The 16,461-nt window shown below is 40.8% G+C and overlaps 1 protein-coding gene across 7 annotated transcripts in view; it reads left to right on the forward strand.

The window, feature by feature from the left end:
- foxn3 (forkhead box N3) overlaps nucleotides 1–16,461 on the forward strand; it is a 414,510-nt gene that overhangs the window by 31,324 nt on the left and 366,725 nt on the right. For 2 of the 7 annotated variants that reach the window (XM_072273005.1, XM_072273059.1), the window contains exon 1: nucleotides 271–450. The exons of 4 other annotated variants lie outside the window; for them this stretch is intronic. The gene's annotated coding sequence lies outside the window, so the exon portion shown is untranslated. Of the gene's footprint in view, nucleotides 1–270; nucleotides 491–16,461 lie in introns of those variants that run through there. One more of the 7 variants, XM_072273026.1, reaches the window with a different exon arrangement.

Here is a 16,461-nt window from a genome sequence, read left to right on the forward strand (position 1 = left end):
TGAAGAGAAGACAAATTGTACAAATTTAAAATAAAATAATTCCTTGTTTTAAAATTACCGCCATAAAAATAGTTGTCTAACGTAGCAAGGATTTTTGGAAATTATTTTTTTTGGAAAAACTTTTAACCTTGCATGTGAAAAAAAGCACAAATAAGTCTTGCAACAGCATGTGTATGTTCAAGGATTTCCTGTTCGAGGGAACTGTGCTTTATCTGAGGGAAGGTCCGTTGACAGGAAATGTGTCAGTCACTTGTTTTCTTATACTGAAGGAAGTGAAAAGGATTCGATGATTTGCCGACTGTATGCAGTTGCCTCTGTTCTCAAAGGTTTTTAAAAGAGAAAAAAAATTGTTTATTTACAACTGTTTAATGCCTGTCATGAGCTTTGATCTGCACATCTGACCCTGGAGCTCAGGGAAACTTGAAGAAAGTGATGCCGTTTTTTAAATAGGTATTGAACTTGCAAATATTTCAGTATCTTCAAACTGAAAGTACGTTGAACTCTGGTATCAGATGTCCTTTTCTGTATGAGCTTTTATATCTGAAAAATGATAGTATAACCTGTGGTGGAGCAACAGTGGAAGAAGTTTTGGGCATAGTAGTTTGCACATTGTTTTATGTGAGTGGGAAAGCACTTAAGTGCACCCTCCAGTTCTAAACTGCTTCAGTCAGTCGTCCACACAGCAGCCATATGTTGAAATAATTGCTTGAGAAATGCTTTGTGGTTTATGTATGCAGTTTATGCCTCATCATAGGCCTCAGCTATTCAGGAGGTTCTTTTTCAAAAAGTGACACTTTTATGAATGTGCTTTAGAGTTAATTAAGCAGTGTTAAGAATATCAATGGATTTAGACTAGCCTTCCTTCTTATTTCATGGTTTGTAAACATACTTACTTGAAAGCAAGAACTATGTTTATATGAATCAGAATCAGGTTTAACATTACTGACATATGCTGTGAAATTTATTGTTTTGTGTTAACAGTAAAATACAATACATAAAAATACTATAAATTACAAAATATAATAATTAAGTAGTGCAAAAAGGGAGCAAAAATAGTGATACAGTGTTCCTGGTTTCAATGTCTGTTCAGAAATCTGATGGTGTAGGAAAAGAAGCTGTTGACTGTGGTCTTCAGGCTCTGTACTTCCTCCCTGATGGTAGCAATGAGAAGGGAGCGTGTCCTGGGTGGTATGAAACGGTACAGAGCTTAAGGACTCATCTTTATACCCATGGTATTGCTTACTCAGTGTGGTATCTCAAATTGCAACTTTGCTTCAGTCAATCAAGTGACAATAAACATTTCAATAAAATAACTGGAGGAAAGGTAATCTCTAATTAGATCGCTAATCTTTAATTGTTGAGTCTCAGCAAAGGGCAGTGTACTACTAACTTTCATTGTATGGTAAACTTAGAAGAAGAAAAGAAAAATATAAAACTTAAAATGATGGATTGTAAATGTGAGATGTTCTTGAGTGACTGGAGGGACAGTAAAGTTTCATAATTCACCTTGCAATGCTTAAATTTTTGATTTTTATTTTGAAGTGGTCATTGGCTTGTATTATGTCATTCACTTTAGTACCTAATTTTGAGTGTGTAGTCATTTGCAGTAAATTAGAGTATCAATATGTTGAACTATTGTTTGGTCCACCATATATTTTCATTTCCTACTACGTTTATATTTAAAGCATATTTTTATCTACTTTTTTTTTGCTCGATCTGAATCTGAATCAGGTCTGATTTGAATCTGAATCTATTGTTTCCACACCATTTTAATTGCTTGGTTAGACTGATGTGTTTGGTTTTAAATATTCCTCCAGATCATGTCACTTAGCTGGCAAGTGTTACTTGATCAAAGAACAATATCAGGAATGCTGGCTAACATTCAAACATGGATCAGAAAAGTATTTATGTCAGATGGGTATTTACACACGTCTTAAATTCTTATCATTCACCTAGGGAAAGCATGTATCAAATGACATTGTAGAGTGATTACTTTTCACAGTAGATAAGTATAATTAACTTCATGCCTTTATAAAACAAATTGTTTTATATTTTATGATACCAGATCCAAATGATATTTCTTGATCCTTGTGTCAGCTGTCACTTTCTTGCTTTAGAGTCAGCAGATTGTGCCTGAAAGTTCCTCCAGAGATTTGACAGATCAATACAATAGCTACGGTACATTGCAATGTCAGATATGTTGAACTGAGATCCGATCTAAGCCACAAGACCGTAAGAAGTAGGGGCAAAATTAGGCCATTTGACCCATTGAGTGTGCTCCACCAATCTATCATGGCTGATTTCTTATCCTTCTCAAATCTATTTTCCTGTCTTCTCCCCATGGCCTTTGTCACCCTTACCAAGAAGCTGTCAACTTCTGTTTTAAATATACTGTACCCAGTGACCTGGCCTCAATAGCTGTCTGTGGCAATGAATTCCACAGATTCGCCACCATTTGGCTAAAGAAATTCCTCTTCAACTCTGTTCTAAAAGGGTGTCCTTGTATTCTGAAATTGTAAGCTCTGGTCCTAGACACCCCTACTATAGGAAGCACCCTTTCCACGGCCACTCTATCCAGGCCTTTCAATATTCAGTAACTTTCAATGAGGTCCTTCCTCATTCTTTTAAACTCTCGTGACTACAGGCCCAGAGCCTTCAAATGCTCCTCATATGTTAATCCTTTTATTCCTGGGGGCATTCTCAGGAACCTCCTCTGGACCCTCTCTAATGCTAGCTTTCTTAGAAGAGGCCCAAAGCTGCTCACAATATTCCATGTGTGGTCTGATTAGTGTCTTTATAAAGAATCAGCATTACATCCTTGCAACCTTACATGTACGGTGTTAGACATTCTCAAATATCATCATGGTGCTATTTTGAAGTTAAACTTGGGATCTATTCCCAGTTAACCTGGCTGAAAATGTTCCATCAATCGACAGTTCCTTATACTTGTTATCTGCTTGTCACCCCATGGGCATTTGTGAGATGTTTTATGCTCATTGGCTTCATCACAACAAAATCATTCAAACCCAATGGAAAGATAAGTGAATTAACATCATTATCCTCTCCCAAGATGACATTCATAGAGCAAAGTCCTTTGGCCCATGATGTTGTTGCAAACCTTTAACCTATTCAAAGATCAATTTAACCTTCTCTCCTACATAGCTCTCTGTTTTTGTATCATCTGTGTGCCTATCTAGGTGTTTCTTCAATGCCTCTACCACCACCTCTAGCAATATTCTTTAACATTGATGTCTTAACTACATTCAATCCATGCTGTTGGACATACTATGTAGTTTGCATACTTGACACTAGGTTCTTGGAACAGACCAACTGTTCATAACTGAAGAATAAAAATTTCAAAGATGTTCTTGAAGCTCTCTCCCATGACTGGTCCAAGTGCTGAAGGTGCATTGGCATTGAGAATTTCTGTTCCATACATCATGTTGCAAATTACCTATCTGCCTACCTTGTTGGCCATCAACTGTCTCAGCATTGAAAGTGTCTTTCCTTTCTGAATATTTAATCACATTCCTATCTTCCCATGTATAAAGTAAAAATGAGGTTAGTGTAATTATTTTTGAATTGTACTTCATAATCCTGCAATCTTCCTGGTGGCCACCCATTTCAGTTCGACTTTTTTTTAAGATTATGAAGACACGCAATCCTCTTTTATTGTTAGTTAGTAATGCATGCATTAAGAAATGATACAATATTACCTCTGGTGTGATATCACAAAACACAGGACAGACCAAGACTGAAAGAACTAACGAAACCACATAATTATATAGTTATAACAGTGCAACAATAGCATAATTTGATGAAGAAGTCCATGAGCACAGTAAAAAGTTCAAAGTCCCTCAAATGTCCCACATCTCACGCAGACGGGAGAAGGAAGAAAAACTGTCCCTGCCATACCCGACCACAGTCCGACACTGAGTACATCCCAAAACTTCGAGCCTCCGATCAGCTCTCCGACACCGAGTACTGAGTGCCATCTCTGTCCGAATGATTCGACCTCAATCTCGGTCACCAACAGCGGGCAAAGCCAGGGATTTTGAGGTCTTCCCTCTGGAAGATTCCCGACCGCGCAGTAACAACAGCAGCGAACTGGCGTTTCAGAAATTTCTCCAGATGCTCCTCTGTGCTTTCACGTCCGTCTCCATCAAATCAGAATTGTCCACGACCTCTATTTAATGGATATGATATCATTTTTCACCGGAGGGCTGCGCACACGCGGCGTGCTGCTCTTTCTCCTCCCGCCATTTCTATTCCATCATGTCGGTCCATGGTCTCCTCTGCTGCCATGATAAGGCCACACTCTGGTTGGAGGAACAAAACCTCATATTTCATCTGGGTAGTCTCCAACTTGATTGCATGAACATCGATTTCTCAAACTTCCGGTAATTTCTTTCCCATTCTCCTTGCTTTTTCTAGTGATCAGGGTTCAGTTATTGCTGTGGTCTGCAAGAAGTTTGTACATTTTCCCTGTGACTGCATGGGTTTCCTCCAGGTACTCTGGTTTCCTCTGCATTCCAAAGACATGGGTTAGTAATGGTTAGTGAATTGAGGGCATGCTGTTTTGGCAGTGGAAGCATGGCAAGACTTGGCGGGCTGACCCCAACACATCATCGGACTGTGTTGGGTCATTGACTTAAATAACACATGTCATTGTATGTTTTGATTTAAATGTGAGAAATAAAGCTATTCTAATCTTTAATCTTTGAAAGTCAGCCATAGGTTGCAGGATACTCTCTTGTGGAAGATGGTCATTATTTTGCACTTTAGTAGCATGATTATTACTTTTCATCCAGTCCTGAATGTTATCTAGGTGTTTTATCTAGGGAAAAGGGCTTGTTTTGCTGTTGTATTGTTGTTTTATGTTGTGTTGCTATTCTTGTTATCACCGGTAGTGTTCTGCTGAACATTATGGCCATGCTATGTTGGTACCGGAATGTGTGGTGACACTTGAGAGATGTTTCCATTTCATCTTTAGGTTGTGTTGGTTGTTAACACAAAAGCCACATTTCACGTATGTTTTGAGGTAGGTGTGATAAATAAATTAATCTGAATCTGATGCATGTTGAGTGCATGAACTGGATTTGTTGAAGATTTATTTCTGTGATGGTGGGGATTGCAGAAAGATGCTGAGATGATTCATCCACCTGACATTTTGAGCCCTGTCATTAACATTCATATATTCTCCCTTCCCTGAGTTCAGTGTGGGCACCTTCTTGGACTATCTCTAATTGTCTACCACTGTTCATGATTAGATGTGCTTGAACTGCAGATTTTGTGATTAGCTTGTCTATTGTTATGTGTGTAATACTGTGTTGCAGCTTCACTAGGCTGACACCTGGCCTAATGCTGCTCCTGGTAAGCTCTTCCACACTTCTCTTTGAAACCCATGTCGACCCCCTGGGTTGTTCGAACTGTAGAATGATGAATATGTTGCACCATTAAGTAATAGTCTGAGGCACAACCCTCCCCAGCCTTTCAAATGGCAATTGCTAAGGAAGATGGCATCCATCATTAAGGAGACCCTCCATCCAGGGCATGCCCTCTTCTGATTACTGCCATCAGGAAGAGGTACATAAACTTGAAGACACACAGTCAACATTTTATGAACAGCTTCTTCCCCTCTACTGTCAGATTTCTGAACTGTCCATGAACACTACCTCACTATTTTGCTTTCTTCTTGCTCTATCTATTTGTATAATAAACTTATAATAAATTTTTATGTGTTGCAGAATAACAGATGTCATAATATATGTCAGTGACAATGAATTTGATTCTGATTATGAGAATGGAGGATGTCCCCAGGTTGAGGATGGAATTCTGACTCACAGGGACTATTGGAATGACTCCACTCCTACCAATGCTTTCGTGGACTGGTGCATTGTTTGGGGGGATTTGTAGGGACAGTGTTAGGTCAGTCTCTCGTTGTGTTGCTTTACTTTATCACATGCCCACTCTGGAGGCAATGTTCTTCAGGTCTTGGCCAATTCAGTCAGTGATAACACTACCAAGCTACTCCTAGCAGTCGACACTGAAGTCACTCACCCAGACTACATTGCTACTTTCGATGCTTCTTCCAAGTAGTGTTCACACAGAGGAATGTGGATGTGAAAGAATTCCAGGACTAATCACACGAGCCAGTAATCCATTGTATCACTTGTGATGGGTCTAGCTTCCCGATCGGACAGAAAGTACTTAAGGATTATTTTTTTTTAATTTCAAAATATACTTTATTCAAAAATAAATATATACAATAAACCATTCAATAACTTTTCATCCTTTACATACGTTTCCATTATAGTCAGTACATATCCGTATTTATAGCCACCCACGTGGCACTCCAGTAGTTCAGTTTACCATATCATTGTTATGGAGCGCGCATTATATGTGAGAGATTCTTCTGTGAGTGTGGTTATTCCCAGGCTGTAGCTTGATTAGTCCGTGGGATAGTTCTCTAAATTTGTGGGGAGGACTTTGCAAGGTCAACTTGGCTAGGATTGGCTTGGCTTTGTTTGAATTTAGTGTTCACTCAATAGCAAATGGTCTACTTGTTTTATTCTTTCCCTGTTTGTACATATTGGTACAACTGACTACTTGCTAATCCGAAGGTCTGACGAGTCGCTAGGTCAGGTTCCTGAACCAGCATGGAGAACTTCATTCACCTCAGCACTCAACTGATTCCACAGTCTATGGACGCAGGTTCAAGGACTCTACAACTCATATTCAGAGTGTTATTTATTTGCTTCGTATTTATTTTTTAGTATTTGCACAGTTTGTCTTTTGCACATTGGTCGTTTGTCAGTCTTCATGTGTAGTTTTTCATTGATTCTAATGTATTTCTTTATTCTACTGTGTATACCTGCAAGAAAATGAATCTCAATGTAGTGTATGGTGATATATACATGCTTTGATAATAAATTTACTTTGAACCTTGATCTGTATTGCCCAAACTGGGTAGAAGTGTCATTTTCTTCCCAAAGGGCATTAGTGAACTAGATGGACAATCTGGTTCTTTTATGGTTATCGTTGAAAAGACTTTTTTTTGAATTCCAGTTTTCTAATTAAGTAAAATTTCTACTGCTGCAATGGTAGGATTTGAATTTGTGTTTCTGATCATTACCACAGACCTCTTGTTGGTCAGCCAAGTTAACTGCTATACCGATACTATACCTCCCTGCTTTCATGGGCAGCATGGTAGTGTAGCAGTTACCAGTGATCATCAATCCAGGTTCAATTCTTGCTGCCTGTAAGGAGTTTGTACGTTCTCCCCGTGACCTTGTGGGTCCCCTCCCATATTCCAAAGATGCAAGAGTTATGGTTAGTGAGTTGTGGGCATGCTATGTTCGTGCCAAAAGCATTGTGACTTCTGGGGGCTGTCCCTAGGGTATCCTTACATTGTGATGTTCATTAACAAAAACAGTGCATTTTGATGTTTCGATGTATATTATGATGTATGTTTTGCTGTACGTTAGACAAAAAGAAGCTAATCTTAACACTCTTATCACATGTGTGTTCCAGGATCCCGTATGCTCTACTAATCATTTTGTCAACATGTTCTGCCATTTTGAGAGACATATGGAGCTATACTATGCCCAAGTACTCCCTGTTCCTTACATACTTTTTAGAACCATGCCATTTAATCTATATCATTTTTTATCCTTTATGCCATTGTCATTGAGTCATACAACATGTAAGTAGGCCCTTTGACTGACTGTGTGTGTGCTAATTCCATTTCTCAGTTCTTGACTGGTAGCTTATGTTAGGACTTTTCAAATGTTCATCTAAATAATTGACTTGTGATGGTCATCATGGTGCTCCAGATTCCAGCCACTCTTTAGCCAGAGGGTGGGGAATCTGTAGAATTCATTGCTACAGATGGCTGTGGAGGCCAAGTCTCGGGGTGTATTTAAAGTGGAGGTTGATATGTTCTTGACTAGTAAGGGCATCAAATATTATGGGAGTAAGGTAGGAGAATGGGGTTGAGGGTGTAAATAAATCAACCACGATAGAATGGTGAAGCAGACTTGATGGGCTGAATAGTGTAATACTGCAATACGGCTATAAGATATAGTAGTCTCTTAATGATTTTTGGTGATGAAGTCCTATAATATATATCACAGCTTTTATTCATTGATGAGCTCTTTGTAGCTCCTAATTCTCACCTGCTCTTTACATGTCTGTAGAAGATTCTTGGATTGTTGATTGCGATTCTTGTCTCACGCTCTTCCATTCCTCAGCCTATTTTCCTTTTCACCTTCCTTATTGATGTACTATATACAGCCTGGTATTCTCGCTGGAATTATTCACCTGATATGCGTCATGCAGTGTTTTATTTTTGTCTTGTCACCTTCTTCTGTCTCATTTTTTGATCCAGGAAGCTCTGTTTTTGTTCTCTTGGTTTTTCACCTTATGGAACTGAACTTAGCCCGCAACTAAAATGGAAAAGCAAAAAAATTGTCGGGGCTGGAAATCTGAAATAAAATCAGGGTATGTTTGATATACTTAACTGGTCAAACAACATTTATGGGAAGAGAAAAGAATGAATGTTAACGGTTGATGAACCCTCTTCTCAGCTGAAGGTCACCCACTTTATCATTTGTCAATATTCAGTTATACTTGTTCTGGACTGATTACTTCTCTTCCTGTTGAAATTGTTCATCCTCTGTCTGATAAGTTTTGACTTATTTGTCAAAAGCTTAGATCTGATGATCATTGCCTATGTGTGCTTCCACTGACCCTTGGTCCTTCACTTTGTTCTTTGGAATCATTTGTGTTACTTCCTTCTAATTTGCTGATGAAGTGCCTTGGACTGAAATGTTGACTGTTTATTCTTCTCCATAGATGCTACCTAATCTCTTGAGTTCCTCCATCAGTTTGTGTACATTACTTCCTCCTCTTGTTGGGCAATAATATTTACTGATCAAGAAGGTTCTCTTGAATATGTTCCAGATGTTTATTCCTAACTAGCGTTATCTTAGTTGATTTTGAGATAATTGAAATCTGCCAGTCTTATCAGTTGCAGAGTTGTAGTGCCCTAGAATCACTTACTTTTGGTACTTTCTTTGTTCCTCTTTGGGGATGGCACAATAGTATAATGATGAGCATAATACTTTATGGAGTCAGCGACCGGAGTTCAATTTTGCTGCTGTCTGTACGTTCGCCCTGTGACCGTGTGCATTTCCTTTGGGTGCTTTGTTTTCCTCCCATATTCCAAAGATGTACGAGTTAGAGTTGAGCATTCAGAATGGATCCCTGAACCTAGAGTCCATGCATTAAGTACACAGAAACTCACCGAAAATGGCAGTAGGCATGCACAGCTTTACCACCTTATTGGTCAGTACTTATTCATCTGGGGAAGAGACTACAGTTTATACATCAGCAATATTAACCATCTCAGAACTGGAATAGAGTCAAGTAATTCTCGAACTTGAGGGATTGCTCAAGAACAAGGTGCTTTTAATTTTAGTTTCTCTAAGGTGCTTTAATTACCTGTAAGTAAATTTGTTTTGACTTCTAATTTATTTAACATTCCTAATTCACATTTTTCAGATGCATTTTGAATGTTTTGAAATTAAAAACTTAGAGAAACATTCATTTTTTTTTTGACAGCCAGCCAAGCTTGTGGCATGACCTTGCTGTCTGTCAATTTTTTTCAGTCTTTTTGTGGGCAGGTCACCTGGTCTTTCCCAAATCATCAGACTTATACATGGAAGTCTCCGGCCTCAGGATTCATTGCAGCTTTTCAGCTACCTCATTCAGCAAATTGTCTTTACAAGGTCTGTACACTCCTTTTAGTGTCATTGATTATATATTCCAGGGTAATAATAGAACTCTTATTCTGGTGAAGTCTACGTGGTATCTTCCATGTTTTCAGGATGTCCCAAAATGCATCCAGGCTATTTGGTAATTAGTTTGTTATTGTCACGTGTATTGAATAGAATGAAAAGCTTTCGTTTGGATGCCATCCAGACAGGTTATTCCACACATAAGCAAGTCAAAGAGGTACAAAAAACAACAATAACAGAATGCAGTATATAGAATTACAGTTATAGAGAAAGTGCAGTGCAGGTAGACAATAAGATGCAAAGGCTATTATGAGGGATATTGAGAGAATATTAATTATTTTTGGTGTGCCACTATTTTATATTTTCACTCAACAAAATTTTGCAAACAAGTGACTAAGTTGGATAAATGTGTGGCTTTGTGTGGGGAAAAGTTGTGTCTTACTAACTTGATTGAATTTTTTGAAGAGGTGACAAAGGTGACAGGTGAAAGTAGATCTGTGGATGTTGTCTGCATGGATTTTAGTAAGGCATTTGACAATGTCCGTTATGGAAGACTTATCCAGAAGATTTTTTTGTGTGAGTTAATAAGTTTGGTAGAAGATTGGTGGTGGTGTGGATAGTGTAGAAGACTGGCAAAGGATACAGTAGGATATTAGAACATAAGAAATAGGAGCAGGAATAGGCCATCTGGCTCGTCGAGCCTGCATTGCCATTCGATAAGATCATTGCTGATCTGGTCATGGATTCATCTCTACTATGCAAAATTTTATCCAATCTTGTCTTAAATATATTTACTGAGGTAGCCTCCACTGCTTCATTGGGCAGAGAATTCCACAGATTCACCACTCTGGGAAAAGCAGTTCCTCCTCATCTCTGTCCTAAATCTACTTCCCCGAATCTTGATGCTATGTCCCCTAGTTCTAGTCTCACCTACCAGTGGAAACAACTTTCCTGCCTCTATCTTATCTGTCCCTTTCATCACTTTATATGTTTCTAAGGGGTTTGGACGAGTTGCAGATATGGGCAGAGAAATGGCAGATAGAGTTTAACCCAGCCAAATGTGAAGTGTTGCAGTTTGGGAGATCAAAAATAAAAGGAAGACCTTTAACAGTGTTGATGTGCAGAGGGATCTTGGGGTCTATGTCAATAACTTCCTGAAAGTGGCTACATGGGTTGATAGGATGGTGAAGAAGGCATATGCTATGTCTGCCTTCATTAGTTCAGGAATTGAGTTAAAGACTTGGAAGTTACATTTCAGCTTTATAAATCTATAGTTAGGCCACATTTGGAGTATTGCATACATTTCTGGTTGCCTCATTATATGAAGGATGTTAAGGCCAAGTGCCTATCTGAGACTTCCTTAAATGTGCCTAATGTATCTGTACCACCTCCCCAGACAATGTGGGCCAAAGCGCCTGTTCCTTTGCTGTAATGCTCTGTGTTCCATGTTCTGTGTTAAAACTTTGTTCATTTATTCTATTGCTTAAGGGAGACCATTGCCAAAGGTATGGTACTTCAAATTCTTTCATATCCACTTCAGCAGGCAGAAAAGGCAAGGGCCTTAATTTGTATTCTCTTCCAAAGGTCTATTTAATTGTGTGAGCAAAATCGCAACAATTGTGGAAGGCCTCTACCATCATGCCTAGGTATCATAGACCAAAGGGCTTGTTCCTGTGTTGTACTGTTCTGTGATCTTCATGTTAATTTATTCCTTTACTTGAGGGAAAACCATTGCCAAAGGTAAGGTGCTTTGGGCCCTCTCACATCCGCTTCAGCAGGCAGCAAGGGCAAAGGCCTTAATTTGATACCACATCTAATGGACTGCTTAATCAAGTGAGCAAAATCACAACAATTGTGAAGGGTCAGTACAAGCTAGGTATGATTTGACAGATGAAAACAACTTTATACGGTATTTTCAAGCTAAACTTGTGCAATTTCTCCACGTGTCAGGTGTTAGTTAGCACAGTAGGTGAGTACTCACAGAGTACTATAGGATAGAACCAGGTCTTTTGGTCTAATGTTGACCTTACTTTTTGGTAAGATGGTGGTGTGTTTGGATGCAGCGGCCTCTTAGGGGCCAACCAAAGGTCTTCATCAAACATCTTTTGTACAATTACAGGACTGTGCTGGACATTGAGAACTTTAGGTATTGCAGGTCTACTCCATCAGCAAGCTGTTCGTTGGTGGAGGAGCTAGGGGAACAGGATTTTGTGTGGACTGTATTACTGCCTGCTACAGGAAGGCATTGGAGCTGGTGCACGAAGGCAATGTGCAGTCTTAACTGCAAGTGATTGTCCTGGATTTTCTCTTGCGATCGCAAGACCCTGTTGGAATTGATCAACAAGTCTGTTTCCCTTGTTTATTGGCTTGACAGATGGCAGGGGAGCTGTATGGCTTCCAACTCAAGCTGTGGGCTAGTCTGTAGCAGCAGTCCAGAAGAGGAGGCGCTAAAGGCGGAGTAGCTCGGCGTCCATGCTGGGTTGGGGGCTGGCATTTTCTGTTGGTGCTGCCCTCCAATGTTCGATCTGTGGAATGACAAGCTGGATTTTGTGCGTATGTTCATTTGTGGACTGCTGAGAATTGCTTGTTCCTGTCGATAACACATCTGCACAGTCGATTTGCAGGACATGTCACTTGGACTCAGGCTATATATTTTTTTGTGTGACTGTATGTTTACCTGCTATCTTGTATGTGCTCTATGTGCCTTGTGCTGTCGGTATTATGTTTTGCCCCTTGGCCTCAGAGGAACACTGTCTCATTTAGCTGTATTCATGGATTTTCAGGTATAGCTGAATGATAGTAAAGTTTGAACTTGAATATCTGTCTATGCTAATCTCATTTTCTTGGCCTGTAGTCTTCAATGCCTTGTCAGTTCAACTGTTCGTTCAGGTGTATCTGAAATGCTTCTATCACCCCCTCAGGCAGTTGGTTGCAAGCACCTTATGGGCGAAAAACTTCCCTCATATGCTCTGCAAACTTCTTTTCCTTTACCTTAAAGCTATGCACTCTAGTTCTTAACATCTGTTATGTGGAAAAATATATTATGATCTGCATTGTAACTTTATCCCTCACAATTTTGTTTCCTCACTCAGATCACCCCTCCCTACTGCTGCTTCATTCTCCAGCCTGTTCAGATTCTCCTCGTAACTGAAATACTTTTATTCCAGGGAACATCCTCGTGAATCTCCACTGTGCTCTCTCTAGATCTGTAACAGGGATGAGGGGGGATTTCTTTAACCAGAGGGTGATGAATCTGTGCAACTCATTGCCACACACAGCTGTAGAGTCATTGGGTGTAGTTAAGGGTGTCCAAGGTTACAGGGAGAGGTCAGGAGAATGGTCTTGAGAGGCCTAATAAATTGGCCAGGATTGAATGGTAGAGCAGACCTGATGGGCCAAGTAGCCTAATTCTTCTCCTATGTCTTATAAATTCTTGTACATGACTTCAGGTTATTGGATTATTGTAGGCATTGTGGTGTGCCCTATAATGCCTTGCTGTTCTATAATTCTGTATTTTTACTAAATTACATATATTTGCATCATCTCTGTGGATTTTCATCCCATTAAATAAAGATTAGCTTTATTTGTCACACGTACATCAAAATATACAGTGAAATGCGTAGTTAGCCTCAACGACCAACACAGTCGAGGGATGTGCTGAGGTACATCCACAAGTACCGCCACACTTCCAGTGCCGGTATAGCATGCTCACAACTTTCTAACCCGAACACACGTCTTTGGAATGTGGGAGGAAACCAGAGTACGAGCAACCCCATGTGGTCACAGGGAAAACATACAAACTCCTGACAGACAGGAGTGGAATTGAACCCTGATCTTCCAATCGTTGGTGCAGTAAAGGTTTATGCTAACCACTATGCCTCCGTGCTGCCCCTTCTAATTTTAATCGATTTTGATCTTCTTTGTTTTCACAAGCATTCCCTTGCTTAATCACCTTTGACGAGGAAACCTATTAAGCTATAGATAATATATTCCCAAATGGGTAGCCTGTCTGTTCGTTTAATCTTATTATGTTGTTTATTGCTGCTTCATGTTGGCGTCTCAGAATTTTGGAATACTTATCTAGTTTCTTTAGAAGTACAATGCAGGACAGGACCTTTCAGCCCTTCGAACTGCGCTGCCCAGCAACCCCCGATAACCCCAATTTAGCCCTAACCTAATCATGGGACAATTTACAATGACCAATTAATCCATCCAGTATGTCTCTGGATTGTGGGAAGAAACTGGAGCACCTGGAGAAAATCCTTGTATTCCCAGGGGAGGATGTATAGACTCCTAACGGAGGACACTGGGATTGAACTCTCAACTCTGAACTCCTATGCCCCGAGCTGTAATAGTGTCGCACTAACTGCAATGCCAACCGAACTATTGCCGGTTCTGCTGAATTTATTTGTTGCTCTCAAGGTTTAGCTGTACTTTGATTTTATGTCTAGTAAAACTATCAGTACTTTCTACATTTTGTAAAAAAAGAGGTGCAGTGGAAGTATTGTGTTAGATATTTAGTATATTAAGGAACCTAATTCAAATGTGAATTAATCCTGATCTTTCTGTAGGTTGGATTTAGAAACCATGTGCAATGATTGTGTATGTTGACATTGTACTTTTGCCAAGGTTTTATCAGAGAGCTGAGAAACCAATCTGCAGTAGGTTTATTTTAAGAAACGTAATTCAGTAGAGGATTTCTGAAGATTGTATGCGTCTGCATGACGCACCTACAATGTAAGAAAAAAGTCCCAAGTTTCTTGAACTTTGTACCTCCCAGGAATATTATTTAAAGATTCAGATTCAGACTTATTTATCAAGTGTACATGTTAAAATGTGTTGTTTGCATAAAGAATCAATCAAGGGATGTGTTGAAGGTAGCCTGCAAGTGTCGTTACACACTTCAGCATCAACATAGCATGTCAGCAATGCTCGGCAGAACAACACGTATCACAATAAAACAGAAAAGAACCAACAACAAAACACTCCCCTTTCCTCCCACCCGCACACACAGACAGTCCCCCAACTCCAGGACAAGTCTCCTGACTTCCAATCAACCTTTGGGCTTTGATCATTGCAATCCAACCCCAGACTAGCAGATGGCAGGACCTCGAACTCTGGGTGCATCGACTGACTGGGCCTTGTGCCTCCTGCACTCACAGACATCTGATATTGGGATCCACTGACCTGGGACAGCCTGACATCCATGGATATCCTTTGTCACCCGTCCATGTCACTGACCATCCAGTGCAGGGCAGAAGTCTAGTCTCTGGATGACCTTTGTCCCCATGTCCATATCGCTGGACTTCGAGCGTGGAGCGAATCCGCAGTACTCACATTGCTGGACTCAGTTGATATCTTTGAGTTTCAATTGCGAGACAGAAAGAGATAGTTGATGGTGAATCCGGGACTAAAAATCAATTCAGAGTAGAGAAAGCTTGGTTTTATGATCTTCATAATATCCACTCATCATTGTCACCTACTCAGCACAGTATTCCACTGAGCTACAGATGCATTAAAGACATGTGTGAAGAATGAAGAATGCCCCTTTCCCCAGTCTTCTGGTTAAAGATGAGCTTTATTTGTCACATATACGTCAAAACAGAAACACAAAATACTCTGCAGATGCTGGGGTCAAAGCAACACTCACAACACGCTGGAGGAACTTAGCAGGTCGGGCAGCATCCGTGGAAACGATCAGTCAACGTTTCGGGCCAGAACCCTTCATCAGGACTGAAGAGGGAAGGGGCAGAGGCCCTATAAAGAAGGTGGGGGGAGAGTGGGAAGGAGAGGGCTGGTAGGTTCCAGGTGAAAAACCAGGAAGGGGAAAGATAAAGGGGTGGGGGAGGGGATAGGCAGGAAAGGTGAAGAAGGAATAGGGGAAAGCGCAATGGATAGTAGAAGGAGGCGAAACCATGAGGGAGGTAGTGGGCAGCTGGGGGAGGGGGCCGAGTGAAACTGGGATAGAGGAAGGGAGGGGGAGGGAACTACTGGAAGTTGGAGAATTCAGTATTCATACCAAGGGGCTGGAGACTACCCAGAGGGTATATGAGGTGTTGCTCTTCCAACCTGAGTTTAGCCTCATCATGGCAGTAGAGGAGTCCAGGTATGGACATATCCGAATGGGAATGGGAAGCACAGTTGAAGTGGGTGGCAACCGTGAGATCCTGTCTGTTGTGGCGGACGGAGTGGAGGTGCTCGATGAAGCGGTCCCCCAATCTGCGTCGGGTCTCACCTCATATACCGTCTGAGTAGTCTCCAGCCCCTTGGTATGAATATTGAATTCTCCAACTTCTGGTAATTCCCTCCCCCTCCCTTCCCCTATCCCAGTTTCACTCTGCCCCCTCCCCCAGCTGCCTACTACCTCCCTCATGGTTCCGCCTCCTTCTACCACCCATTGTGCTTTCCCTTATTCCTTCTTCACCTTTCCTGCCTATCCCCTCCCTGCTTCCCCTCCCCCCACCCCTTGATCTTTCCCCTTCCTGGTTTTTCACCTGGCACCTACCAGCCTTCTCCTTCCCACCCTCCCCCCCCACCTTCTTTATAGGGCCTCTGCTCCTTCCCTCTTCAGTCCTGACGAAGGGTTCTGGCCTGAAACGTTGACTGATCGTTTCCACGGATGCTGCCCGACCTGCTGAATTCCTCCAGCATGTTGTGAGTG

This window comes from Mobula birostris, chromosome 1, assembly GCF_030028105.1.
Source record: "Mobula birostris isolate sMobBir1 chromosome 1, sMobBir1.hap1, whole genome shotgun sequence".
In the NCBI taxonomy this organism is placed as follows: domain Eukaryota; kingdom Metazoa; phylum Chordata; class Chondrichthyes; order Myliobatiformes; family Myliobatidae; genus Mobula; species Mobula birostris.